Below are 27,638 nucleotides of genomic sequence, written 5' to 3'. Positions count from 1 at the left end.
CATTTTATGTTAACTGGAATTTAATATTTATTAAAATTCTTTAAAAGAGTGTTTGATTTTGGCTCGGGAAATGGTAATATCAGATCAAAGAGTTTTGCAAGTTTTTATAAGTTATACTAGGGACTTTAATATCCAAACGATTGCTCATGTAAATATTGACAGCAGAAAATTGAGAGGAGTTGCTTTTCTTTTATATTCCTTTACAGACATTAACTGTACATAGAATTGGTTTCTACCTATAAGTCATTCTTTTGAGTCATTCAGACATTTAGCTCTAAATACAGATTTATTTCCCCATAAAACTAAAAATAATTCACAAAACAAAGAAATTAATTGATTCCTCTCATGAATATGTGTGGTTTTTATCTCAAGTGAATTGGAAATTCTATTTGATAGGTGTAAATATATCCCAACAATGGAAGTAAAATCCAGAATACTACAGATCATCCAATATATAGTATTTTCCATAACATCGGTTACTTTTCAACAAGGGGAAAATTTACATCATCTGCAACTCGTATTTTTGTCTGAAAAAGCTTGTTAAATTTATAAAAAAACTCTTCATTGTAGCAGTGGAATACAGAATGAACAGCCTGTTCAGATAAAAATTTCACAGACATCAGACATTTTAGAGAACACAGTATTTTTTTCTTATTGCATAAAACTGGATAATTGCTATTAGAAATAACAGCATGCAGATGTACATATATGCACATTGTGAATATTCCTTTTAGCATATTTTAGTTGCACAAAATATACTAACAAAGTAAAGTATAGGATGGTGGTAGGAAGGATAAAGAAGGGATACAAGCTGGATTAAACAATGAAGGGTGAGAAAATAAAATTCCTAGGACAGAAGAGGTATAAGTAGATATAGCGATAATTTCACATTCATATAGGATTGAACTATAATAGGCTGCAGATACCGTTTGTCATGGCGTATGTCTGTGGCCCCCAGGGCTCATGAGTTTGCATTGTGCATTTGTGATTGTTCATTGTCTAGTGCTTGGATTGATGGTGTCAGTGCTCCACCCACTTAGGGGTGGGGCCAGGATGTGATGTAATGGCAGGAAGAAGGTGTGTCTTGCTCTCCGCTGGTTCCTGCTTGCTGTTTGCAGTCGCCATGAACTGCAGCTGTGCCATGCCTGCCTGCCTTGGAGCCAACTGAGTGTGCACTGAAATCTCCAAAAACTGTAAGAAGTAAACCTTTCCTTTCCCAACTTTGGGCTTCAGGTATTTTGTCTCAGCAATGAGTAAAAAGTAACTAAGACACCGTTTGAGTCTAGATGTCTCCCTAAAACCCCTTGAGGTAATAGGCAGCTTTTTAGAGGAGGCTGGACCCAAAATGTGTGACACAGGGGTTGAGTTTGGGATGCTAGTGTGAAATCACGGGGTGCTAGGATTAAGCGTGCTATAGCCTGGATAGGAGTGCTGTATAACCTAAGGATAGATATCTTGGCTAGAATGCAAGAAATAGAAAGAGAGCTGTTTCTGTCACTTAATACCTCACAGATTTGCTGATTGCTGTGCTCTACTTGCCATGAACTATTTCTCTTTTACCATGTCACCCTGCCTTGAAGCTAACCAAGCATAAACTGAAACTTCTGCCAACTGTGAGCCACAATAAATCTTGCCGCCTTTTAAGTTTGAGTGTCCAGTATTTTGTCTCAGTAATGACAAAAATAACTAGGGCAGATATATAGGATGTAGTCAAACTTTATCTGCAGTTTATATGATCAACAACGTAACATATACCTTCCCTTTCATTCATGGTATCTACTAACTAATGCATCTATTCATTGACAATTATGACTATAGAAAAAGTCTTTGTACAAGCAACATCACAGAGAAAGTTGAATAGACAGGAGAAAAGATCTGGGATAGGGTTTTACAATCATTTATTGAATATTATTGTATTATGTAATTTTCAAGTAGCTATATAAACAAAAGGTTCAATAATTTATATTTATTGTATTTGATAACAATGTCACAAATCTGTGATTGGTGCTAAGATTTCAAATGACTGAATCTGAGTTGAAAAACTCATGAGTTTGACTACAATATTATCCTCTCTCCAAAATCTGAATTCAAATTCATAGCATCAATGTTTACTGAGGATGCTTGATCATTAACATAATATTCTGATAAGGATAGTAATGTAGTTTTGGTAGTTGGAAAATAACTTTGATAATCTATGTTTCTCTGTGCTCTTAAGGTGCACATTAGTTAAATGATGAGTGAAAAACAATGTTTTAATAAAATGTTTATTAAAATAAACAATGTTTTATTAAAAACATTATTGGATATCGAATTCAATTTTTTCCACTGATTATTTTTCAACCTTTGTATAGTGTTTTCATTCTTATAAAGTAATGAAGAATATGACATCTTGATTACTTAAACTTTGTTTATTTAATATTTTCTTTTCAAGTTTGGAAAATATTTTCTATGACTTAACAGATTGAGGAGTTAGACATCAAATTTAACCTTACTTCAATATGATATTTTGTAAAATTTTTCCTAAAATAATTTTGGGTTTGCTAAACTCATCCTCTTGTTTTTTATTTTTGTTGAACTACTACAATTCGTATGTAGTGTTAACCTCATCTCATTGGAGATTTTAAAATATTTAAAAATAGCAAAAAATTATGTATGTTTATGAAAGACATTACATGTTTTATCTCACACATCTTACTTTAGCCTGTGAGTCCAAACACGTTACTTCATGATAATGACAATTTAGATATCCAAAAAATGGGAGAAATGGATAAATCAAGTGTTATAGTTGTGTTTGGATTGTGACCCCATGCCTCATGCAATCATGAATGGCGCTGAATCCAGCATTTGTGATTGGTTCATTATATAGCACTGGGATTAGTGATCTGAGTGCTATATCCATCTAAAGGTGGAGCCCACATACAGTGTAAGGGTGGGAAGTAGGAATGCCTTTCTTTGCAAGATTTGCTCTTGCTGTTTTGCCAGGCCCGTGAATGGCAGTGCTGCCATGCTACCCTGGCTTGGAGCCAGCTGAGTATGGACCGAAACCTCCAAAATTGTAAGAAATAAACTTTCCCTTTCCTAATTTTGGGTTACAGGTATTTTGTCTCAATAATGAGAGAAAAGTAACTAAGACAGAATGTATTACCAGAGTAGTGGAGTTGCTGCTGTCACTGTCCCTGATAATGTGGTTAAGCGCATTTGGGAATGGCTTGTGGGGAAGAGTTTAGAAAGGTTCAGAAATGTCACCTGAATGCATAGAGCTGGAACAGCTTAGGGTGTTCTGTAGGGGAGATTCTGGTCAGAGTTCAAGATACCAGAAAACTGATAGAAAGTCTACTAGTAAAGACCAGGCGCAGGAAGTGTCTGCTGGAAACAAGGACTTTATTGATTGTTGAACTTCACATGATGTGTGTTATGGCTTGGCACAAAGTTTGTCTGAATTTTGCTCATGTCCAGAGACTTTGCCTTAGACTGAGATTAGGGGTGATTACTGATTAATCTGGCAAAAGAAATTTCAAGGCAGTTAAATGTTGAGGCGGGGCATGGCAATTGTTGGAGACTTTTAGCCATATTTATGTTGTTAAAAGCAAAGAGCCCAGCAGGATGATTCAAAGCATTGTGAGTTTGACAAGAAAGCTGCGAACTGTAAAGATAGAGCTGAGACCTCCATTGCTGAAAAGAAAAAGGAAAAAAAAAATTTTTAAAGATGGCCTTGGAGCATCCGGGAAAACAGAGGGTGTCTTCCCTTTGCACCCTCAAAACTGCAAAAGTAAAAGACTTTGCTCAGAGAAAGCTACAGAGTGGCTGTGTTCCAGAGTGGCAACAGAGGCCATACGAGGTTCCAAATGGTGGCAGCCACACCATACACCAAAATGGCAGTGGCATAGGAAAGCTGTTCCTCACAATCAGGTTCAGAGAGCTCAAATCTAGGCACTTGACCCCTACAGCCAAGAGAGAGAAAAGTCAGGCTAATGCTCCAGCTGGTAGTGGAACTTGGTAGTATTCACATAGTGCTGGCTTTAGGTAAATGGAGAATGCATGAGTTCTGAGGGTAAAGCAGCTTCCACCCAAATTTCAGAAGGCCTGGGAGGTGAAGCAGTGTGCCCTTAGAGGGCAGTATATGAAGCTGTGAGTGTAAAGCCAGTGATGCAGTGGAGACCCCAGAAGTTTGGAAAAGCCAGAAACATGGGTCATGCCAGGAAAGCTGCAAAGACAGCAGAGTGAGCTTGACAGAAAAGCTGTGGGAACTAAAATCCCTGGAAGATCCATGGAGGGTGGAGTCACTGAAGTCTTTTGGAGCTCACAACCAGGTTGCTTCAGATGTTGTATGGAACTCAGGACTTAATGCTTGCTTTGCTGGATTTTGTACTTGCTTTGCTTCCAATGCTTTGCCTTCCCTGTTTGTAACATTTGGAATGGCAATGTTTATCTTGTGTCATTGTGCATTGGAAGTGTTTAAGTTTGTTTTCATTTGTACAGAGGCTTGCAGCTAAAGCTTGTAAGAGATATTAGAAAAGACTTTGGACTTAGACTTGTTAACAATGCTGAAACTGTTAGGACTTTGGCAACTCGTGGAGATGGACTAAAGTGTCTTTTATATAAAAGATGTGCATGAGTCTTTTGGGGACCAGGGTGCAATCTTATGGTTTGTGTTCAGATGCCCCCACAAGCCACATGCAACCATGGATGCTGCTGAATCCAGCATTCATGATTGGTTCATTGTCTAGCACTGGGATTGGTGGTGTGAGTGCTATACTCACCTAGGGGTGGAACTGACATATAGTATAAGGGTGGGAAGATGGCTTGTCTTTTTTTTTTTTTTTTTTGCATGGTTTGCTCTTGCTGTTTTGTGGGGGCATTGAACGGTAGCCCTGCCATGCCACCTTGCCTTAGAGCTAGCTGACTGTAGATCAAAACCTCCAAAATTGTAAGAAATTAACCTTCCCTTCCATAATTTTGGGTGTCAGATATTTTGTCTCAAGAATGAGAGAAAAGTAAGTAATACAATTAGAAACACCTAAAACTTTGAATTTAAGAATTTTTTTCCTTAAATTTAGTAAATGTGGGAGTTTACATTAATATGGGAGTAGATTTAATGTCTCAAATTCAATGCTAGTTGATGTATATCTCCAAGGAAATTTGTTCAGGTTGAAAGACATAAAACGACAAATCTGGGCACAAATGCAATCATTAATATGATGGTTGAAAGTATACAGTAATCTCCTTAAAGAAGGATTGCAGCATGTTCCAGTTGTGCCTAGGGCTTAAAGAAAAAGAATCTCATAGCATCTGGTAAAAGATACAACTTTACAGAGAGACTTGATATAAGAACTTGAGCTTTAGTTGTAGTGGGCAGATGGGGTCAGAAGAAAGGAGTAAAACACATTTCTAGGAATGCAAGGCCAAGAAACGCACATCCTGCCACAGGAGGAAGGAAGTGGGAGAGATGGTAAGTGGACATCTTGGTGAAGCTGTCCAGCTACTGCTGATTAGATCAATCTGACTGCTAGAAATACATCTCAGTCCAAGTCCCAACCACTGAAGAAAATAAGTTTTCTGTATTATTTTGGTCAGTTACTGAATAGTGTATGCATTTTTACCCCAAAGAGGGACAAAACTGTTTGACAGATAATTGATATTGTTCAATATAAAAACTATTTAAAGAATATTTTATTGTATCATATATGTTTAAAATTTTAAATTGGCTTAATATTTTAAATTAATACAATAATCTCACTTTCATAGGAAATAATATCCTAATCACCAAATGGGATCACATCAAATTAAAAAAGCTTCTTCACTGCAAAGGAAACAATCCATAGAGTAAAGAAACAATTTAAAGAGTGGGAAAATTTTTTTGTCAGATATGCCTAATAAAATTGGCTAATTTCTAGAATATACAAAGAGCTAGAAAAATTAGATCACCCAAACTTAAAGATCCTGAAATGAATAGACACTTCTCAAGTGGCCAATAAAAAAATTGAAAACCACTCAATATCACTGGCCATTCCAGAAATGCAAATTAAAACAACTCTGAGATTCCATTTCATTACAGAAAAAAATGACTATCTTTATATAATCAAATAATAACTAATGCTAGAGAGGCTGTGGGGAAAATAGGAATTTCTTTTAAATTGTTCTGGGAATGTAAACTGGTAAAACCACCATTGCAATCAGTATGGAGATTCTTCAAAAAATCCTCAGAAAATTAAAAGTGAAAATTCTATTTGACCCAGTTCTTTCTCTTCTACATATCCTCCCAAAGCAATTAAAGACATTATATTACAGTGATACATGCAAACCCATGTTTATAGAAGCACAGTTCGTAATAGCTCAATCTTGGAAGCAGCCAATATGTTCACTAACAGATGAATGGATAAAGAAAATGTTGTTTTTATGTACAGTGTGTACCACTGTGCCATAAAAAAGGATAAACTAAAGACATTTATAGGAAAATGGATATCACGAACATGTACCAACTCCCTATAATGCATGGAATCATTGTGTACTACAAACATGCACCAAAAAGACAATAACATTTTAAAAATAACAAAAATGAATGTTAAAATATTTCTATCCTGGGGGTCATTGTTTTACCTCATGTGGTCATAGAGTCTATTTATTTTTTAGATGGCTGAATCTACAATATGAGATTGATGGTGCTATGCTGAGATTAAGGATGCTCAGATTAAGGGCAAATGATTGTTTGAGCAGTACACTGATTGTATTGGCACTGTCCTAATCCCGGTAGATTGGATGTAATATAAGGGAAATGAATGAAGATTGTCTTGCTCTCATTTGCAATTTTCTGTTGCCATGAACTGTTGTCTCTCTGCTGTGCCACCATTCCTTGGAGCCAGCTGATTTTGGACTGAAATCTCTAGAAACTGTGAGCTAAATAAACCTTTCTTCTTGTAACTTTGGGAATTTGGTATTTTGCCCCAGCAATGAGAAAAATAACTAAGACATTGGGTTTCCTAGAAAATACAACTTCATATATAACTTACTTATTAATTTTCATTTTTTATTTCAAAGGTGAAAGCATAGGGGAAAAAGTCATACTTCCTACTTTTATAAATTTGTAATCTCATCTGAAATGTATAAAGTTGAATACATTAAACTAAAAAGAATTGGGTTACAGAAACAAGATACAATGATATTTCTATAATATCTACAAAGGAGTCTGAAGAAGCATGATTTAATCAAACAGAACAACCCAAAAAAGAAAGTAAAGTATTTATTTTAGGAGAGACAGGTCTGAGCGCTAATGAATTGTGCAAATGTTTCTGGATTCCAGAAAACATTCAAGAAAGTACTGATGTAAGTATGTCTGATTCAAGTCTCTAAAAATATTAATTTTTGTTCTAATTTCATTTTATACCACCATTTTGTTTCTAAACTGATCTCACTCACTCTAGTCATTTGGTCTTCCAGAAAGTTTTTTATAGACTCTAGGCAGGCATGATCTTAACAACTAGCCAGCTATTCCCTGTGGAGAAATATTCTTTCTTTTTATGTCTTTCTGAGACATTCACTATGCATTTCAGGCTGGCCTCGAGCTCACAACACCCTCTTCCCTCAGCCTCTAAAATTCTGGGATTACAGCTATGTGCTGTCATTACCAACAATGAAATACTCTCTTACCAGAAAACGTATAAGTGGTTTCCCTTCCCAAACTCAAGGTGTTGCGAAAATGTCATCTATGTAATGAAATTGATCTTACCTCAATTTAAAAGTACAACCTAGAAACAGAGCTTTTAGATTTAGTGGTAGAAGTTGTAGCATTTTACACATATACCAATAGTGCTCAAAGTTTCCAATTTCCAAAATCTCCACCTCTCACCAACAGTTATTGTATTTTGTTCTTTTTAAAAAATAGTAGGTATGAATATGTGTAGAGGTGGTACTCTAACTTGGTTTCCATTTTTCTAATAGTGATGTTGAACATTTCTTCATGTGTTTACTTATTAGTACATTAGGACTGAATACTTCGAGGACTTCTATATTTCTTATTGAACACTAAATATACCTTTAAAGTAGAAATGTAGGTTTATGCTGTACAGTTTAAAGTATCTAAGTGTCCACCCCTTCCCTCCCCAGGCAGCACAAGCAAGCAAACCAAAGAGTCCAGGTCGAAGTTGTAGCTTCAGCGTGTAAAACCTGCTTACTGTGCAGAAGGCTATGGGTTCTGTTTCAGCATTACACCCATGAACAAGCATTCAAAGGTAACACCGCTAAACTCTGCACTTAAAAATGGTTAACATGGAAAATGTTATATATGTTTTTATTACAATTTTAAGAAAAGCAATCCACTTTCTCCTTGCATTCATGACTACCTCACTCTATATTTTGTTATTCTATATTCCTCAGAATTTTTAGACCTTTTTATTTTAATATACTTCAAATACCTTACATTTTACTATATATTTCTTTACTACTTCCATTCATTAAAATGAAAATTTCACAAAACATGCCATATTTTCTATTATTTTTTAATTAGATATTTTTATTTTATTAGTACATGTTTGCAGTTCATACAGTTTACAATCATACTGGGAAATGATTACGTGTTTACACCATGACTTGTTCCTTTTTGTTAATCTCTTTTCCCTTCTCTCTCCTTCCCTCTCTCTTCCAACTCCTCTATCTCTTTGTTCATTCTTGATGATATTTATTTTGTTTGTTTTATTTTAAAGAAAAATGTTTATGATATATCTTTGCAATATTTCTATCATTAAAGGAATATTTAATGAGCTATTGTTTGATGTAAGAATGAATTCAAAGTTATAAATTTAAAAAAAAACAGTAAAAACTGAAGGAAAACAAGTCAAATTAAGTGAGAGTATATAGTGCAGAAATAGATTCACAATGACATTACATATGGTAATTATCAGTAAAATAAGTAATTGTGGGTTCTTTGTAACTCAGATGCACAACTAGAATTAGGCATGCAAGGGAGGTAAGGAACATTCTAATAATGTAAAACAGAAAGAGAATAGAAAGTGGTGTATATGATACTTTTAAAATAAGGATGAAGAGTTGCAGATTGCAGCAAATTTTCAGGAATTCTTTGGCTGCGTGATTTAGAGTCACCCATGGGAGAAGTCTCATCTAGAAAGATAATTGACTGTGTCTAATAAAGCCATGAAGACTGGTCACTGGCTGAGAGCAAACGAGAAAATAGGTCTTCACTGTGAATATTGTAGAGCATTCAAAAGAGCAGCAGTAATGACTCTGGAAGTGTGCTTTCTTTATTAATCTCCATACAACGTGTATCAATAACTGCTTCAAGAATTACAAAAGGTAAAAAGAAAAGAGAGAAATAAATGTGTTAAAAATTAACTAGGGACATACAAAAAAGTACCAGTCAAGTTATATGAATGTTTACAGTGGTTGATGTGAAAGTAAGAACAGGTGAGTTAATTGTTAGATTAGCAGATACAAAAGAACTAGGAGTATCAGTTGAATGGGCTGCTGATAATAAAGCACTGAAAAAAGATGGAAAAATAAGGAGATTAAAGACCAAGGAGCGCTAGATGAAAAGTTGTGAAGAATACCAATCTATATTTCAGATGAACAGAAAGAAAAAAACAGAGAAAGGGCACTAATGGAAGAAACAATAGCTGTGAAATTTTCCAAATTGTTAAGTGATTCTAATTCAAATACTCAGGAAGTGTAACATATCCAAAATTATGCTAATTAAATCATCAACAAGGCATATAATATGAAAAATGTGTTAGCATAAAGTAAATAGAAAAATATGTCAAAGCAGCTAGAGATATTTGGCAGATTATATGCGTGCTGTTTACTTTTTAACAATAATGTTGGTAGGCAACAAGTCAACATTTTCAAACTGCAAAATCTCAAACTAATTTTCAGCTAATGATTAAAGTTTTAATTGGAAAAAATGATTTTAATGTAAATTTAGACAAAATATACAGCAAACGCTCACTAAAATAATGTCTCAATGAAAATGAAACATTTATATGTAAATATCACAAATATTAAATATGTACAAATAGCATCATGCCAATTTTATTAAGGTAAAAACCAAAACTACAACCTTATGCAATAGTTAAAAACCAAGATAAACATAAACTCATGTATAGCAATTATTTTCTTAGTTTTACCGAAGGTTAATAGGGTAAATACATTCTTCCATATCTTAATGTTAATGAGACTTGCAACATGGAACATTTGAAAATTTGCCTTTCAGTTAAATATACATATTTACACAAAGGTGGCACTTATTAGATAATACATTGATTCTACAATGGTATTCACATAACTTCATGTCTTCAATATACTGCATGTAAAATAAAAGTCAGAGCTGCATTGAGTAAAATAGAAATATGATTGACAAAATCATTTTAATGGATTTTTAAACAATATAGAAATTTAAACTTTCAAAACTTACAAGGTTAAAAAAAGGCTTATATAACATATGTAACAATTGTTTTATAAAGGACAATAATAAAATTGTTAAATACAATAACTGGAGGATAGACAATCTTTTCAAATAAATTCATAGTACTTTTAAATGTTTACACAATTTAAAGTGTTAGTAATCACAACAAATAATAGAAAATTATGGTTAGAATGCCCTAATCTCTTAAACATTGTTAAAATTTTAGCAATCAAAAAAATGAAGTTAATGCAAATAGCCAAATTATTCCATCAAACTTTGAAAACAAAAGAGAAACACAAAAGCAAGCATGTTGATTTCTTTTTACTAAGTAACTGAAAATTTTGAAAAATGAATGCTAATATAAATTTACCAAAGCTTACATGACATTCGATGAAACTGGTTGTTAGAGAAACATGCATTGAATATTTATAAATGAAAATATAACCAATTGTCTCTAGAGAAATTCTTTCAATTTCACATATTAGACAGTATTATGATTCTCTATTATTTATTGAATAAATGCACAGTGATAATCCTTTCATATTAAAAATGCTAAAGTCTTCTATTTACTCTTTCAGAATTCACTTACTAGATTAATATTAAGCAATAGGGACGGAGCAATATATGTTTGTGTTTGTGATTACTGATAAGTTCCAGAAACTTCAAAACTTTTGAAACTCCAGGTGTTTCTAAAAAGAGATGGTGACAACTACAATATTTAAAAGAGCTAGGTTGTAACCATCTCAAACTCATGCGCTGTATTTCAGACTCCCTGACAGATGTGGTGGTTCTTACAATCCTGTCGGGAGCCTGAGATATGTGAGCTCATCATGCTCACAGCCTATACTTCTCCTCAAACACCTTCTCCTTATCTTAGCCCGGCTTCCAGCAAAATAATGAGAATACACTGAGATTCCAAGAAAAGTGTAAATTTGTTTTTAAGGGAGAAGGATTTTCTTGGATGATTCCAATTCTTGGCCGATACTGTAGTCATTTGAGCTGAACTTGTTCTTTCTCCCTTTTGGTAACATTAAGAAAAAGGAAAGTTAAAACTTAGAACAAAAATACAAATGAGCCATGTTAAACTTGTACATGTTTAGCCTTCATTTATACTTTTTATGTTATGTATTTTTTTTATCAGAGATACTAGATATATCATAGACTTATTTTATGTTTGACAAAATTATATACAGTTGAATTAATTATTATATGTGAAATAATCTTATTATATGCTTCTGTAGTTACGTTTATCCTTTATAATACTTCCAGAACTTGACAATTGATAATTATATCTTGATAATTATATCTTTTCTCTCTTATATTGTACCTCTTGATACAATAATAGAGCTAACAATTTACTGCCCTATATGATCCTAAAACGTTTATTATATCAACTATTTTAATTTCTTTGAGTTCAAAAATAATGTATACAATGATTGATATGATACAGATGAGGAAACTGAGGTAGACAATAGCTACATAATACAGAGATTAGGCCATATGACTAATAAATGAGCCAGCCAGGATTAGAACCTGCAAATCTGCATATCCCTGGAGTCTTGCCTACTTCCTGTTTCTTATGGTAAAATTAATATTTGATAAATAAATAGTGCAAAGCTTTGTTTTTGACTATAACAGAAAAAAATTAAAAGTTGGCAAAACATAATTTCTTGCTTAGCTGAATCTATATAGGGATGCAGTAATTGAAAAAGATAGTTTGACAAGTTCCATGTTGAGCACATTTTTTTCAATAAACATTTAGGTGGTATCAACATGGATATGACACATGGCCTACAACATACTGAGTCTCCATAGTTAAGTGCATCCTGTAATATAATTTACTTCACTTTAGAGATGAGAGTAAAGTTAGGTTCACTGGCTGTCAAACTTCTTCAAGATCTCTTCCCCAATAAATAAGTCATTGCTCATGTTGAAATAGTTTCAATTAACTTACATTTAAAGAAATAGTGAATGTCAAACTAGTATAAATAAAGAGGTTAAATGAATAATCTGAAGTCTTTTGAAGCATATACAATTGAGAAGCAAAAGAAAAACTGGTAAACTCAGGCTTAGTGATAAAATGGAGAAAAATCTATCAAAATACCTATAGTCCATTTTAGAAAAGCAGATATGGTAATCTAATAATGTAATTTAAAATGCATACTAAGTTTCAGATTCCTCTGGGAAACTTACAATCAACTAATTGAAATAATCCAGATTTCCTTTTAATGAGATAAAACAATATTTGTTATAGCAGCACATAGTTAGATCCTTCAAGCAAGTGTTTGGCACTGACTAAGATAACTGTATTTGTCTCATATATGGTATTTCACTCTTCTCAGGAAAGTCTGAAGTTAATTTCAACATCAAAATTGTTGAAATAATTTGGCAACTTACTTTTTTTTTTTTTTTTTGTCTTTTCCATTTTTATCAGTACCAGGGATCGAACTCATGGCTGCCTGCTTTCAAGGCAGGTTCTTATACCACTGAGCTAAATCCCCAGCCCCTGCAACTTACATTTCTAATCTGTGGTAAAGTAACTTATGGTAGTTTATAAAGTAAAGAAAAACACAACTTAGAATACATGTCTTAACATAGTAAAAAGGACTCAATTTTGCTACCCAATAAAAATATGGACAATGTCAATGTACAAGTAAGTAAAATTTGACTAAAATAAGCATTCTAAGAATACAGTCTCCAAAATATGAAGCAGTTTTATAAAGTTTATGAAGCAGTGAAAAATTATTTTGATTTAGAATACTTATGCTTTAGTATTGCATTTAAGATATTTTTTTCACTGAATAACCAGAATAAATAACCAAACATGAGATAAGTCACAGTGTCTTTGACAGATTGTCTCCATTAACATGCACCAGTGAAGACTGAATATTATTTTCATCCTGTCTTACAAAGATCCTCAAAATAGTTTGAATACTGAAAAGTAGAGCCCTAATTCTGGGCATAGAATTTATTTAAATTCCACTGTCTCAGAATTGTGAAGATGAAAGACCCATCTCGGAGGAAAGATCTGCTTATGTGAATTAAGTGCAGTTTGACAGTCTGCACAAATATAGAGACATTAGGCTAAGTGGCCACATGTGTATGCACATGTTTAGTGTTAAGGCCATAAAGCAAACATTAACAATCAAGAGCATCAAATTGATTTGGGAGCATATGTCTTCCAAGACACCACAAAATCTGGACAACAGCTTGGGAAATATTCATAAGAGTTCTTAGAAATTATGCCTTTTTCTGAGTTGCAAGATAGTGTGCTCATATGCTGAACTCAGTGACTACCTAAAGCTTTATCTCTACCTTTTCTAGAATCAACAGGTAAAAATAAAACCTATGCACCATCACTGATGTCCATCATACTTTACCAGAAGACAGCAGTCAGTTAGCTCCATGAAGTCCATCTTTCTCTGATGACACATTTAGAAGCATTTTTGCAAAATTCGCTAATATACTTTATGTGCAGACTCCCCTTATTGTTGTCACATAGAATGAGATATTCTCACACGTGCAAACAGCATGTTCCCCCTAGGCAGTTGGTCATTGTTGGCAGCTCAGAGGCAATGCTGTTTTGTTTGGTTGCTATAGTTTTAGATGAACTTTTCCAAATTGTTAGTTGTTTCTAGAATGAGACCTTCACAATTATGATTATTTAAATAATTTATATCAAAATATAATTTTTGTGGATTAGTTTGGACAAGTTTTTATAGTTTTGGTTCTTTGCATTGAAATCAATTAAGTTTTCTTTTTTCTAAGCAAATTTTTCATAGATACAGCAGGTAAAAGAAAATTGTTTTTTAGTTTTAATGTGCTATACAGAGAGGAAAAGAGTTTCATTTACTCTGATAGCTGTTTTCAGGCAACATCTCTGGCATGTCTCAACTACATTATGGCACTCTGAACACCACAAAACTGCTGATGGCTAGGATGGTAGAAAATAAATTATTCTCTTCCTGCAGTGACATAATACTTGAAGAAGGTTACTTTATAACATTCAGGTTCATAACATTATTACTTAGGGATTAAGCTAATTCTCATCCTCTGTATAAGATTTACCTACAGGTCTATTGGCAGTTATAAAGTAGGCACTATTATCATTTACTTGTCATAACCGTAATGCAATTTCCCTCCTCAGTGAAAATGGGCAAAATTCCAGCATGAGGATTCGTACACTAAAAACAAAGTTTCATGCCATGGGAAAATCAGGGAGAAACATTAACAGAAAGCGATCCAGGACATTGTTTTCTAAAAGGTTTGGCTTTCAGTATTTACTCACTAAATCAGGTCACAAAGAAAGGCTACTTGTGCATACTTTGATTTTGAATCCTTTGTCTGGTTCTTGGATTAGCCCAGCAGCATGCCATTTTCAGACTTGAGGACCTACTTGCTCCTAGAACGTAGGGAGAGTAATCTTAGCTGGCAAAGAGCCACTTGAGAGTCTGAATCACCCTCCTCTTTTCTAGTCACATGGACAGAGTCACCCAGTGAAGGGAATCCCTTCATCCTCACTTTGACAATAAAAATAAATGTATTAAATATATTCCTAATAATGAAAAAAAGTCACTTACATATAACTTTGAGAAAGGCAGTTATTCAACTAATACTTAAAGAGCTGCTCTCATATTCTACTCTGAACCTGATCTCTGTGAGAAGCAGTAACATACTGACCTGCTACAAACTGTGCAGGATACCTCTGTTCTGAATTGGGAACATATTTGGACAATAACTGCTGGGCTCTCTTGCTGAGGAGAATCACATAGCACGGACAGTTCAATTATTCTAATGGTATGAAGGGGCTCTGCTGCTAAATGTAGCTTATTGAAGGCCAAAGCTGTCATTTAGAAAGATTATTACAAATGATTTCATTGTTTCTAAGAACACTGAATAAGCAACCCATAATTTGCCAGGTGAGAGCACTATGTCAACGATAGGCTCTATTTTCTGTTGGTTAATCTTGAATCTTTGTTAGCACCATACTGAAGAAGGAATAAAGAAAACAAAAAAAAAGGGTTGAGCATGTGTTATTTATATAGTGGTCTGGCGATATTATAGTAAAAAGGAGATACAGTCTCCTTAAATATTTCACAGAACTGTAATTCTACCCTCTCTATTGGACAAGATGAGGAAGGATAGACTTACTCAGTTTTCTGGCTAGAGTGTGTCCTCCTTATCCAAAGATTCTAGGACAGAAACAAACTAATGTGAGATGAGCAGTCATAGAAAATAAATGTTTACATTTTTAGAGCATCCATATGGTTAGTTAAAATGCTCAACTCACTTTCATTTTAATGTGTATATTTTTATTCCCAATTATATGATAGCTCCCTGGGGATAGAATCCTCAGCAAAGTACCTATAAATAAGCTTCATTGGAGGCTTAGAACCAAGCACAGTTCGTTCCCTGGATGTGATGTGTGTCCAAAAATGTTTTGCAACTTCTAACATGTGTGACCCAGATCTAAGGATCAGAAACCAATGTTAGGGTCAAACTTGAGAATTATCTTTCTATATGAGTGAGAAGGACAAAGTCAGTAATTTCATTTATGGCATAGTTTGAAAATTCTGATGTCTATTGCTTTTGTCTCATGATTTCTCTGTGTTAGGTGAATTTTGTGTGCTAATTGAGATGCTTGGAATGGAGTTTGGCTTGCTTTGAAAGCAACGTGACCCTGGCTTTCTTCAGAGATGTTTTTCCCAGCTTGTAATGTCTCAGGTAGTATAAATTTCATCTGCAAACACATATGAGTGCCATCTTGTGGAGACACATTCTCACTGAAGAGAATTCTTTTGTGTTCAATTTCACCTAACTCTGGTAAAAATAATTGCACAATTTCTCTTGTCTATTTTGATTAGCATCGACTTTGTTTCTAATTTATACTTTTCATTGAGGCACTTAATTTTGGAGGTTACCTCTTAAACTTGCAACATTGGATAAATCCCATAATTTATATTTTTTTTGTACCTTGTGCTCTCCAAGCCCACTCACTGGTATTCATCAACCTGTAGGTCACCTTTAATGTTCTTTGATGTCACATATCCTTTCTTATTCGCCTGCCAATAGTTTCAGATTCCTTATTCCTTATCATTCTAACCACAACTAATTCTTCCCCATGTATTGTAAAACACCAACTCAGAATGCTACAAACACAAGAATAAAATTTAAAATAAACATAAAACTCCCATTCCAAGAATATGCACCATAATAAACTCATAATTTCACATTTGGTCTTTAAAGAAGCACAAAGTAATTTCCACTGGCTCTGTCAATTCTTTGGGATATCTTCATGTTTGTTTCCACTTTTGCTGTTATTCTTAAACCATTTTCTCTAAGATCTACACTCATTTGTGCAAATACTTCCCACACTATACATAGAAATGTGTCCTTTCTTTAGAGATGACACACATTTCTAACTTTCAAGTACAATTATATTCACTTGCTTCTACTCTTTATGCTTTAGCTGTGGATGTGATTTTTCTCTTAAGTTACAAGGAGACACTTTTCCTCGGTAGCTGGCTTTATCTTTGCCTTCATTCCCCACTTCATTTAATTCTAGAAAATTGTAAACGTACAGTATTGAAAACTTCCTAAGTGATTAACTGAGATTGTACTAGATCTCTTTAACTTTATTCTCAATTCACAAGGTCTATCTGCCTTAAAATTGCTCATATTCCCTCTAATGGTTTCATTTAATAGAAGCATTGGATGTTGAGATTAAGGAATTTTGTGTCTAACTAGTTTCGGAAAATGGCATGCTCTGGCATTTTTCACTAATGATATTGGCTCAGTTATCTTTAAATTATACATCCTCAAATTCCCTAGTTGATTCACAAGTTTTTTTTTTTTTAAAAACTTAATTTTATTTTTATACCACAATCTGGATTCTTTGGAAGATCTTGTTCAAAATTTCCACCATTCATTTTGGAGAGAGAGTTGGTAATTGAGTGGACGCCTGAAACTATATATCAAATTGCTATAAACAAAGTTAAATCTTTAAGATTTTTGTCAATATTTGAAGAAATAGAAACCATTCAAGAGTGATCACTTGAGTAGTCATTTTATTCTTGGAGAAAAAGATGACTCACGAAACTACAGAACTTTGATAATCCCAAGAGTACATTTGTGAAAAATAAAGGTGAATGACAACAGGCTGCGTGGAAATACTAAAACCCCTTGGCAGAGAGAGAAAGGTTAAGACCCTAGAATATTGCTCCCCTCTGTGAGAGACCATAGAATCTATCATTTTCTCATTAAATAAATTTCAGTCTGAAATATCAGTGAGATTAGGAGAAGAAATAGTGATAATGAAGGAGCCATGCCTTGAAAAGAAGAGATATAACCTTCATTCAGTCTTCTAGCATTTCCCCTTATGCGTTATTTATTTGCATGAAAGGTAAAATGCTCTGAAGTTTTAGATTCTAACGAGCAATGTCTATATTTTAAAAAGTCAGAATAAGTGGATTGGTGTTTTCTTTTTGATGTCATTCATTCATGACAGGAATTTTGAAATTTGAAAATTTTCTCTGTAATTTGTACTTTTTGTGTTTATGTAATTTTTTAACCAAAGATTGAAGATTAACTGAAATGTAGTCTTCAAGTCACATTGTCTGTCTTGGCTGGACTCTGTTTCAGTTTAATCATTTAGGAAATGGATTTGTACCACAGATATAACCCTGAGGATCAGCATTCTCTTTGTTGAAATTTGTGTTCATTCTAGACACATGCAGTATTTTGGATTTCACTTTCTACGTGGAGTCTCATGTTTGTATAACAAGTTGAAGAATTTGGATAAAATTAAGGTTTTTTGATTGAAAATTAAAGTTTTTTAAGAATTTGGGAAAAATTAAGGTTTTAGGTATTTATGGACATTGTAAAATGAATTTATCTTTTGACAAATCCTCAAGAATTTTCAAAAAGCATTTCTGTGCATGGATTGGGCAGCTGGAGAAGATTCAGGCTTTAAAACTAACACTCATCATGTAACTAAAATAGTAATGGATAATAACCAAGATGGCAGTAAAGTTCGCTTCAGCTGGACTCAATTCCTGACTGTAAGCCCCAATCTGCTTTTAAAATTATATTGTCTCTTCTGGGCATGGTGACAAATGCCTGCAATCCCAGTATTCAGGAGGCCACGGCAGTAGGATTACTGTGCTTTTGAGGTCAACCTGGACTACAAAGTGAGTTTAAGAACAACGTGAAATGCACAGTGAAATGCTGTCTCAAAAAGACAAAAAATTATATTTTATTTTAAAACTTTTAACTTAAAATTGTTTCTTTATTTCTTTAAAATATGAATTTTTCTAAGACCTTCTGCTGGTCTTACAGTGTAGCAATGTTTCTTCAAGGAGTTTGGAAACATCCATTCTAAATGTGATTGGAAGAAGATACGGTCCTGTCTCCCAGTCTCTTTGGAAGCACAGGAGCCTATCTTTAGTGAAATCTTAGCAAACTCAATAGTGGTGTGTTCTACAACTGGCCAGCCTTTCCTTTTCTCCAGCCCTTCTCCTTTTAATTTTGGTGGAGTTTAATTCAGAGTTCTGGTCTCTGCCTTACTGCAGTAGTTTTAAATGAAACTTTCTTTTTCTGTTTAATTTTGTCCACCAAAATTCTTCAACAAACATGCATAGAATGTATAGCTTACCAGGCCTGTGGAAATCAGAAATTCAAGAAATAAATGTGGCTTTTGGTTTTATGTTTTTTTTTTTTTTTTTTTAACAGAGATATGCTGAGATTCTCAAAGATTAAGCCAATCACTCAAGGTAAACACTGTTCATAGGGAGCAGAGCTAAAAACTGATTCTAAACAGTATGGCTCCACAATCTGTGCACTTAACCTAATGTAATACCATCATCTGGTTACATTCTGAAATTAGATACTGGCATGCATAAAGGAATGAAGCACAGCAGAGACACAAATCAAGATGCTTGTGTGAAGTACTATGAAACAGAACAGCTCAAGATATTTCTGATTGAATGGACCAATTCTATGAGGACAAAATAGGCACCTATGTGGCTTTGAAAACAAGTTTGATCTAAACATGAGCAAAAAGCACAGGTCTTAGGACAAAGTCTGAAGCTTATTTGACCCTAATCAAATGTGTGCCCTATAATTTGTCTAAACTCTGCTTAATTAGTTTAATTCTTTGAAGCCAAGTGACATATATTTAAAATTTCAAAAGGAGAAATATACTCTTAATATTTTAATATCTTCTAATTAACTATTCTTTATATCTTGACATATTTTTTGAATATATGTGCCTATAGTATATGCATATTTTTTATTCTGTGTCTTCTGCTACAGGTGCAGGGCATTTAGGATGACAGGTTTTAAATGAAGAGAAGAAATTGATGAACTCTAAGTAGCTAGCTTTCCACAAACAAATAATCTTGTCTTTAAAACAGTAGAAGTGGAACATTATTAAGGAGAGTTGCTTCAAAAATTTTAGGTGAATTTCTTTTCTTTTGATACAGACGTTTTGTTTTGTTGGCCAATTTCACATGATTGCCATGGGTAAGTGTATATCTCAAGAAGAGTCCAAAGGCTTCCACGGTGGTCTTTAGCAGATCTATGCTGTTTGCTATGCTGACCTGAACTTGAACATAGTATCAGTGTACCACTGCTAAGTGCAGTTTAAGTACAACTTTTCTCCAGATACCGAATTCTGTTCCTTTCTATGAACTTTGAATCCTGCTCAGCTGATTTATGTTTGTCAATACTAGATTCCCACAGCAATCTTTCTTGTATTATCAATTTAATCCTTTGCCTGGGATTCTCCTTATAGTTCTTTAGCGAATACCTTAGGCTATTGATCAGAATGTTGAGCTCCCAGCTCTCAGTTTGCTGTGTAACTCATTTCATTAAGAAGACAAACAGAATAACATGTAAGTCTGGATAGTTAGGGAAAAGAGTCTTACTAGTGCATATAATGGCAATGTTTACTTTACCTGGTAATACATGAATGTATGTTGACAGTAACACATCAAACTAAAAAAAAAAAAAAAAAAAAACCCTACAATATAAAAAGGAAAAATATTATCTACCTTATCTGATCACTAAGTTGGCTGTATACATCTATCTTTTTACTGTTCTCAATTCATCTTAGTGTCTTTCTGTAGCCATCTTAGTTTACATAGAGCCCCATATCAGTAACAATATATGCTCCTGCCCCTTGTTTTCTATCATATTTCCCCACATAAACCTAACCTTCAGTCATCCAAACCCAGCATTTTTCTCCTGACTCCCAAGGAGTACAAAGGGACGGGCCCCACTGCATACTATGTTCCATTATAAACTGGTCACCTCTTCCTTTGGGAGGCCCTAACTGTACAGCTTGTAATTTTTCCACAGTGCTCAGGTCTAATCAAACTCACACAGTCTCTGAAAAATTATGTCAACGCTTGAACCACCCGCACTCTTCTCTCTCCAAGTATTTGATGACCATTTCTAATTAATAGAAAATTACAGCCAGATGTTGGGAGCTCCTCATTTTTTGGAACCAGACAGAAACACAGGCTGCTCTACTCCAAATGTGATTTGCTTCGAGGCAGCCTGGGCCTCACTTGGAGATTTGTTATAAATGTAAAATCCAAAGCCTCAAGCCAGACCTACGGAACCCAAATTTGCGTTTCTCCAGGCTTCCATTTGTTTTTGGGATTTTTATACTTAGACAAACTGAAGGACAGAGAAAACAGAGGGTTTCCTTTCCTTTTTTGAAAAGCAGTTTATATGCCCGAATGAGGCATATTTCCTTCCTTCTCCTTGTTCCACAGTTAAGCTGAGACTATTTCTTCTCTCCTCACAGTACTCAGTTTGTCTCTCAATTACAATGCTCTGTACTCACTTTTAACTCTCACATTCTCTATTAACTACTCAAGGTTGACAAATTAAAATAAAATAAATTATTGCCTTATTTTATTTTATTTTATTTTATTTTTATTTTTTGTGCTCAGAGACAATCTTCTCAAATAAGACATCCATAATCAGTGTATCTTTTTCTTTACGGAACACTTTCTTTTCAACCCAATGCCTTTGGACTGTTGTTCCATCAGATCAGGTTCTCACTAAGTTCAACCGTTATCTATATGCTTCTCGCCACACTGTACTATATTCCTTTCTTTATTTTCTATGCAACACTTGGTATCATAGGAAAATATGCATGAATGAAGAATAACATAGATGATTTTATGGCTTAAGATGCTTGCCTTTTACTACCTTTTCCTAAATAAATCTTTCCAGTCATTTTGACTTTTTCCCTCTGATTTCTGAAAAAAAGGCAGACATTAAAATACATGCATGTTTTAGATTTTGCAGCTGTTCTATGTTCAGTGCACAGAATAATACTAGGGACTCGCAAATTTTATCAGTATAAAAACGTATACTTTATATGTTGTGTTTTTCCATGGACTACTAAAACAAAATGAAGCACAGTTTGTTTCTTTTTTCTTTTACTATTCTAAGAATACATTTATGCTCATATCAAAAAATGTTCTTATATGATAAAAAAGGAAGATAAATAAGGAGATTTTTCTTCTCTGTTATTTCTGATATTTATCCTTAATTAAATCTGAAGTCTTTTCATGCTTATGAGCTTTGACCATTTCCATGACTTGACTATTTCTTAGAAGTAGCCAAATGAATTAATAGGAAAAGAAGAGATAATTTCTTAGGCCTTTTATTATCCAATTCAAAAGCATGAAGCTTTTTCTCATTCTATTCTCAAAAATTGCTAGGTGACTTCCAGATGAATTTAAGTCTTCCCAGTCCCTGTGCCTATCGAAGTCCCTAGTTTGCTTCAATGAACAGAGAGTGAGCTTGTCGGTTATTAATTGTTCTGCTGTTTATTGCAGGAAGGCAATTGGTATAAGGCCATGCATGTGATCACAATTGTGTCTCCTCAGGTTTCAATGCATATTCTTGCAGGAAAACAGAAAGATAAAAAGATTAGGCATTTTACATATTCAAGTATGCAAATACTTTAGAAAATTCTAAATTTACATTATTATAAAACCCTTATTTCCAAGAATCCCTTCTTTTAATCTGGAAAATCCTGACAATTTTGAGGACTGAGTTTGAGAAAATGTTAATTACAAAAGAGTCCATTAGAAATAGCTATAAAGACTTATGACATAAAAAAAAAAAAACAGAAGACAAAAATAGAAATAAAACTGTGGTATTATAACAAACTAAAAATCTTCTGCATAACAAGGCAAACAAACAGAATAAAGAAGCAATTTATGAAATGATAAAATACTCATCATTATCATTTAATGAAAGATTAATTTTTAGAACATACAGAAAGGTCTATCATTAAAAACACAGTCAAATGAACAAAACCCCAATAACCTGATGTGAATAGGAACACTGAATTATTATGTTGTAGAACAACATATACCAAATACGTACAAAAATTATGAATTTCTGTGTGCCTATCTGTAAATGCATAAAAATACATTTGGAATTACATACCTTAACTTCTTAGTACTTTCATTTTAATGCTTTATTTATTGTTTTAATATTTGTTGATATTGTTAAAAGATATTGTCATTAATGATCAGGAAAAAGCTAAACAAAACTACACTGAGACATTTTAAACATTTCAGGATAGTCATAGTGTCTTAGTTACTTTTCTCTTCTTTGAGACAAAATACCTGACACCCACAATTAGAGGAGGAAAGGTTTACACATCTCACAGTTTGTAAAGGTTTCAGTTCATAATGAATTGACTTCAAGGCAGAGTGGCATGGCAGAGGGGCAACCATTCATGGTGACAAAAGACAGTAAAAGCAACAAGAACAAATGGGAGAAAAGAAAACAACAGCCCTCTTTCCATCCTCTACACTGCAAGTAGGCTACCGTCCCCATAGGACCAGTGTAGCATTCATCCCATCTCCAGGATCTTCTCATGCCCAGACTCAGAATATTTACAAAAAGAACACCCTGGCTCCCTGCTGTGTCACTTAGTTAAACTTCTGAACTTCTCAAGTTGATACAATGTATCAACCATTACACATGGCCAATGCATATGTGTGTGTGTGTGTGTGTGTGTGTGTGTGTGTGTGTGTGTGTGTGCACGTGTTCATTCATGTGCCTCAGTTCACAAACAGAAATGCTTGCCAAAATTTTGTTTTTGTTTGGAGAACATGACCACGGCCGTATGTACCACAGCAAGAAGAATATGGCCATCTTTTCCAAAATCATAGAATAGAATAAGTTTGTGAACCTGTATGTGTCTGTGTGTGTGTGTATTTAAGTTTTTGACTATATTAGAATCCTTGCACACTCTTGGTGGAAGTGTAAAACTGTACAATTCCAGTGGAAAACAGTATAAAATTGCATCTAAAAATTTAAAGTATAACTGCTACATGATATAGCAACCTACCTCTGGATATTTATACAAAGGAATTTAAATTATTATGTTGAAGAGATATGAATGCACCTATTTCTGCTGAAGTTTACTTCCTGGAGGTTAGAGAATGGAAAAATTGGGAAGTTAGCAATCAGTATTCATAAATCTCAGGCTCAAATCAGATGAATAAGCTCTAGAGACCGCCGTATAATATTGTGTCTATCGTGCCAACAGTCACGTATAGTATACTAAAATTTGGATGAGAGTAGATCCGAAGCTAGGTGTTCTTACTGCAATATTTCCAAAGGCAAATGAAGCAAATGTGGACAAGGCTAAATTGGCCTGGTAATAATATGCAACAGTTTTGTAGCTTTTGTTTATTCAGGTAAGTTTTGTACTTTTCACATCTTTGTTCACTGGGCAGCTATCATGTAGGGCTGCTACCCCTTTTCTGCATTTGTTCATTTGCAATAAAAGGGGCTATTGATAGTCCCGTGGGTTAGGCTTATTCTGGGAACAAATGAAACGGTATTTACAAATTTACACCCGAAAGCCTTGTACATGTGCATATCACAGGCACATTCAATTTTAGGGCTAGGGTTAAGTTAGTTTCTTTATGTTTGGTTACACATCTGGAAGTACTCTTGTGTTTTGTTGTGGTTTTAGTTTTTAAGGAAGGCATGACTCCACTGTCACACCTTCCACACTGTTTGGAGAGGCATTCTCCTGCTTACCACAGCCTCAGCTCTAGCTCTCTCTGTGCTTTCATAGATGGAAATATCAGTAGAAACCTTTTAAAGTCATCATGTATGTGTCATCCTTAAAGACCTTTCCCCATCTCTGGTAATCTAATGTTAAAATTTTTATATTTTCTGATTATAATTTCATTTTCACTCTTCAGTACCTCTAAAACCATGAATTTATCCTTCAGAAGCCCAACTGATGAATAAAAGATATATTTGAAAAGGTGAATTCCTTCTTTGAGTCACTTTGTTACTAGTGGTTTGGTGGTTATGCTTTGTGTTACTATTAACATTAATAGAGGAACTGATTTGATATTCACATAATGACTGTGAGTTGTTAGTATCTTGGGATTTTCGTGGAAGTTTGGTTTGATGCAAAAAATTAACATTATAGAACCACAGTAACACACATTTTAAATTGAACAAGAAATTGTATTATTAACAAAAAAATCCACTTTCATTTTTCATTTTATTCTATTCTTGAGTAATTATAATATTTATAAATAATAAAAGTTTTATGAAGAATAGCACTACACTACCAGATAATTGGAAAAGTATGTCGAACGTGCTGAATTCCGCTTTTGTGAAGCAAATGCTGAATTTCAGTGGTGTGTCTGTACGCCAGATGGTTCTGCAATCTTAATAGTAATTGTTTTCCAGTGACATAGCTTACAAATAAATTCTACGTTAAATAAAAACACATATAACAATAGCTGTGTATACATATATTTAGCTATTTTATGACAAATAGGCCAGTAGATAGCATGGATTAGCTAAGTTTTGGCTGTTTTTACCAAATTACTACAACTAGTGTAATCAAGGAGAATTTCCATACTAATTACTTGTGTTCAAGCCATATGAGAAAGCTTTGGACATAAGCTGTGCAATTCATTCTGATTGCTACCAAGTAATTCTTTACAGACCTTTTAGTCAAAACTGGAGCTGATTTTCAGCAGCATAATTTTCAACTTTTAAAAATATGGCTAATTAAAACTTTATGAGTGGCTGATAGAACGGAAAGGTCTTATATTTGAGAATTTAATTAGACAGTAGCTAGACAAGAAGACAAATTTTTACCAATGTGTGTGTGTGTTCACATATGCACATGTATGGGTTTTATTTCTGAAGAGGATAAAATTATTAATATATTTAAATAATAATTTTCTCTGTCAGCTAAGACTCCTAAAGTTTACTTGACCTTGTCTTCTATAAGCAATTTTGTTTTGTTCTTTCCACTAGACCATGATGTCATACACCTCTTTCCTGGCTGATTTTCTAACTAAGCAAAATACGGAACAAGAAGCCAATAAGTTTCAATAAGATTTCTGCACTACAAGCTCTTCTGAAGAATCCAGCAGAGATTTTTCTGCTAACAACAACAACAACAAAGGAAATAAATAAACATTTAAGGATACCGAATAGTCAAAGATTTGGAGAGACTCTTTTTGTTTTTCCAAATATTTTATGCCTGGTGTCACTGAGACAACTTTTAGCATTTGCTTGGTGACTAACTTAATGGTAAACTTAGTATTGTTGTCTGCATATTTATTTGAAAATACTGTTTTGCATTTGGTTTAGAGCATAATTTTTAAGATTGCTCCTAATGTCACGAACAAGAGTTGTAAACAATACAACAAGCAGTGTTTGTCTTGTGCATCCCACTGTGTTCCCTATCCCAGCAGCTGTGATTTTTCAAAACACAGTATAGGATAATTTAACTTCCAGAGGGTGAGGAGTCTCTGGAAAAGCGTCTGTATAACAGACATTCACCTGCTCAGTACGTGTATGATTTTTTGGGGTGTGGTAACATTTTAATATGTCAGCCATTTAAGTCAGAGCAGAAACATTTAAGGATTCATTTTACAGTAGAGGAAACAAGGAGAATATATGAAACATGTCTTTTTGAGGAGGGCAAACAGAAATAAATACTGTGTTCCTGGGTAGTTTAAAGATGTTAAACCCTGGAGAAGAAGAATGTATATAAAAAAGCATCAGAATTTTCAACATCGACTGGTTTTGGTGTACAAAATCTGAAAAAGAACATCAGAAATGAAATTCTATATGGACTACAGTGAAAATACAAATGCCACTCTGCAAAATAATCTTTATTTCAGTTATCACACCTAAGGCAGTCTGCACACAAGACAACACATTCAATACACGCACATCACTTACACTGACAGCACATGTGTTTGTTTCTTGGCCTTTTTGTGGGACATGCATGATATATGGCTGGTCTTATTATTTTTTCATGAGATTCTTATTATATTATACAGTGTTTAGTTAACAAGATCATAAAATATCAAATGAGGTAAAATATTAAATTCTGAATATGTGTTGTGCATTTAGAATAATGTAAACATTTTTACATCAGTTATGTGCTTCCTTGAAAAAAGCCTATATAACCTACAATGATAACACCAAGAGAACTCTACCACAAAAAATAAAATAAAAGAGCTTTGCTCCTCCTGTTACACTCAAGGCAGTCTTCACATATGACAACTGCATGTTCTATACACAAATATTGCTTATTCTGAGTGCAGTTGACATCTTTCATGTTTTTTTGGGTTGCCATAGAGGGTTTTTGTGATGCTTCACCTTCCTATACACCTGTGCTGTTGTTTTTTGTTTGTTTGTTTGTTTTTTATTTTTTTTGCATTGTTCACTGGGCAAAAACATTTTGTTTTTCCTCTGCTAGAAATGATCTATTTGACTTCTAGTCACAATCCTCAACGAAAATTTCTCTATCGTATTTTGCACTTGCTATTTTCTTTGTAAACTAGCAAACTACGCCACCCATGTTTAGGATCCAGTAAACTACAGCCATTGTCCAATGCTCTGTTACAGGTTATATCACAGCTGCCATAACACACCATCATCATCTATTCCACATTCAGTTTTGCTGCTGGAAGTTCCCACTAAGCTGTTTTGTTAACTTTTCCAGACCAATATTTTCATGATGGTGAAATGCTTACAATTTGATTTTCTTTGTCATATATGAAGCCAATGTTATATGTTCCTGAAATGCAAAATTGTACTACAAAGTTCTCTGTTTTGAAATCGCAACATTTCATTTGCAATTTCTGCTTAGTTCAGGTGTACAGTTCCTGCACTGGTAAACTTGTGCTCT

At 34.0% G+C, this 27,638-nt stretch overlaps 1 long non-coding RNA gene across 1 annotated transcript; it reads left to right on the top strand.

The window, feature by feature from the left end:
• Positions 1-1,087: 1,087 nt before the first annotated feature.
• Positions 1,088-27,638, top strand: LOC134470387 (uncharacterized). The gene is made up of 3 exons (XR_010039239.1): positions 1,088-1,193; positions 8,101-8,225; positions 25,748-27,638. It is a non-coding gene; the product is annotated as an uncharacterized LOC134470387 (long non-coding RNA).

Source organism: Cavia porcellus, unplaced genomic scaffold (genome assembly GCF_034190915.1).
Source record: "Cavia porcellus strain 051 isolate PalLab524CR breed Dunkin Hartley unplaced genomic scaffold, mCavPor4.1 scaffold_14, whole genome shotgun sequence".
Taxonomy (NCBI): domain Eukaryota; kingdom Metazoa; phylum Chordata; class Mammalia; order Rodentia; family Caviidae; genus Cavia; species Cavia porcellus.
This window is presented reverse-complemented; position numbering and strand designations above follow the sequence as displayed.